Genomic DNA, 2,879 nt, shown 5'->3' on the forward strand with positions numbered 1-2,879 from the left:
GATCAGGGCCCACCCTGAAGACCTCATCTCGACTTGATTGCACCTGCAAGGACCCTATTTCCAAATAAGGTCACATTTATAGGTATCGTTAGGACTGCAACATATCTTTTTTTTGGAAAAGGACAATTCCACCCACAACAGTCTTTGGATGGGTTCAGGCTCCTTCTCCAGGGTGCCTCCTCTCACCTCCCATGGTCCCTTGCTGCCCACTGCAGCCTTGACCCCTCAGTCCCCTGCCCAACGGTGGGCTGGGATGGCCATGTGCCTCTCTGCACCCCAGATGTCAGATGGTAAGCAGCAGTGCATCCGGAGGGTAGCAGACCTCTCAGGCACACAGGGAGAGGCAGCTGCCACATGCAGGAGGGTCTGAGGATGCTCCCACGTGAGATGACCCCCAGCCTCTGCCCACAGCAACATGGAGTCCAAGCAAACCAAGGGCTAAATTTTTTAAATACTCCTGAGCCAGTCTGCGGAGAGCTGCTGGCTGGGACCCCTCGACCTGCCACCACTTTGGCCTTCCCCAGACTTCCCAATAGCTAAAGGATGGGTATCTGGCCCAGCAGGGTCCCCCGGGGCACCAGCCCAGGCTGTCTCCTCTGACTGTTTTCTGCCAGTTAAATATCTGCCTTGATCCTCACCCAGACAATCCAGCCTCAACCTGGAGGCTGGGCTTATACAGGGAGAAGTGGGCTTCAGGATGTGGCCGGAGCCTGTGGTGAACCAGGGTGGGCATGAGAACAGGTGGCCGGCAGCTCACAGGTATGACCCCGTGGCAGTCATGTCCATTCTGAGCAGACATAGGTTGATGGCTAAGGAAAAGAAGGAAGTTGTGCTCACCTGGAAGTCATCCCTTACACCCCTAGCCCCTGTGGGGTGACCATGGTGGGCATCAGAGCCAGGGCAAGAAGGGGAAGGCCTCCCAGGAGGTTATGGGAGATCTGGGATAAGAGAATTGCCCTCCAGTCCTGCCCGGGCTGCTCATTAGCTCATGATGTACCTGCAGCAGGCCTCTACCTGCTCTGAGAGCTTGTTAGCCCTTGGGAAGCATTCAGCTACAACTAACAGAAAACTTGAATAACAACAACTTAAGCAAAAAAAACATTGACATTCTCACATAATAAGCCTATGTCAGGGGAACTGAAGTATGTTAGTTGAGTGTCTTAGTCACCTCAGACCTTAACACTAGTCTCTTGGCCACTGCCTCATGATCACAAGATGGCTGCTGAAGCTCCAGACATTCTACCCCACCTCCTCTTGTCCTTACCATTTCAGTGTACATCGGCCCAGTTGCACTTCCAACAGCCAGCATCAGCATACCTGGGGGCTTTTCAGCACCCAGAGCCTGATTGCCACCCTCAAGGTGGGTGAGGATTAACATTCTCCAGGGACAGTCCTCAACAGTAACTAATGGATGCTGGTGAATCAGTTCCCCAGCTCCCTGTCCCTTGGGTGGCAGAGCTCGGAGGTGTGTGCTCCTCACCTTCTCCCAGCACCAGCAAGGCCCCAGGGGGCTTGAGCTCCAGCTGCTCACAGCGGTCACCTGCTCACTAACACACCTTTTCTTGGCCCTTCCCATTTGTGCCTCAGCTTCCACTTCCCTACAGGTGTCTCTTCACGTGCCCTCAAATGCTTCTCAGGCCTGCCCCTGGAGAGCCCAAACTAGGACAGCAATGTCCTAGGACAGGAGGAAAAGAGCAGAACCACTCACACTCCTCCTCCCTCCTTTTTCCGGAGGGGAAACCTCTGGCCAACTTCGCCTGCTGCCCCATTGCCCCACATGCTTACACCAGCTGCTAGTGTATTCCGTGACTATCTGGTCATGGCTCAGTCCTGGACCTGAGGAACTGCTGTGGCCACCTGTGGACGATTCTACTGGCCACTGCCTGCAAGCTGTCCCTGTGAAGACAGCCAGGGCTGTGGATGAGCACTGAGCACTGGGCATCGAGCCCAGCCTGACACGGCTACCCTGGGCCTTGGTTTCTCATCTGCAAAATGGGATTGAAGATACCACCTCTTGGATGCCCGTGATGGGACCACGACTCTCATAGTGCTCTCCCCTCCCCACCAGAATGGATGTTTTGTATTACTCACCCACTTATTCAGAAACCTAATTTTTTTAAAGGTAATTCAAATCACAACCAATATATGTAAAATATACCTCAAACATTTTCTCAGTCAGTATCCAGAAATTAAACATAACCAGATACAATAAAAAAAAAAAAAAAGATACCACCTCTTGGAGGTGACATCCTGTGGCATGATGCATGAAGTGCAGAAGTGAAGTGATTCAGCAGGGAGATGGAACTGTCTGTCTGTCTTTCTTTTTTTCCCTGCTGCCGCCAGGCAGCCCCCAGATGTCAACTAAAGCTGTGACAGCAGGAAGCAAAGACACACTGAGCACCCCAGGCCTGCAGGTTCCAGCAGGCCATATCCATGAAGCTCGTGGACTATCCCCAAGGCCCCACAAGCCCCTGGCTAGAGTTCTGGGGCAGGACCTGAGGCTGGCAAGAGGTAGCACCTTGCTCGGCTGGGACAGACCCAGGTCCTTGTGGCCTCTCTCCTTCCACAGCTGGGAGGTTGGGGGGTCACAAGCTGGGACCTGGCTATGCTCATTAAAGGTCCAGAACCCTGAGGTTTCAAGTACAGCCCCCCAAATCTGAAAGCGGGGTATTCAAAGGCCTTCCTCAGCCTGGGAGACAGACCTCCATGAAGGCGTAGGCGTGGAGGAGGAGGCAGGCTGTGCTGGAATAAGGCAGGTCCCGGAGGGGCTGCTGACAGAGCTGGGACGGCAGAGGGGCCTGAGCTGGCAGCACCAGCATCCGCTCCCCCTCCTGCACCCCTCCCCCTCCTCGTTTCCCTTTCCCCTTCTCCACCTACCC

Source organism: Manis javanica, chromosome 10 (genome assembly GCF_040802235.1).
Source record: "Manis javanica isolate MJ-LG chromosome 10, MJ_LKY, whole genome shotgun sequence".
NCBI lineage: Eukaryota > Metazoa > Chordata > Mammalia > Pholidota > Manidae > Manis > Manis javanica.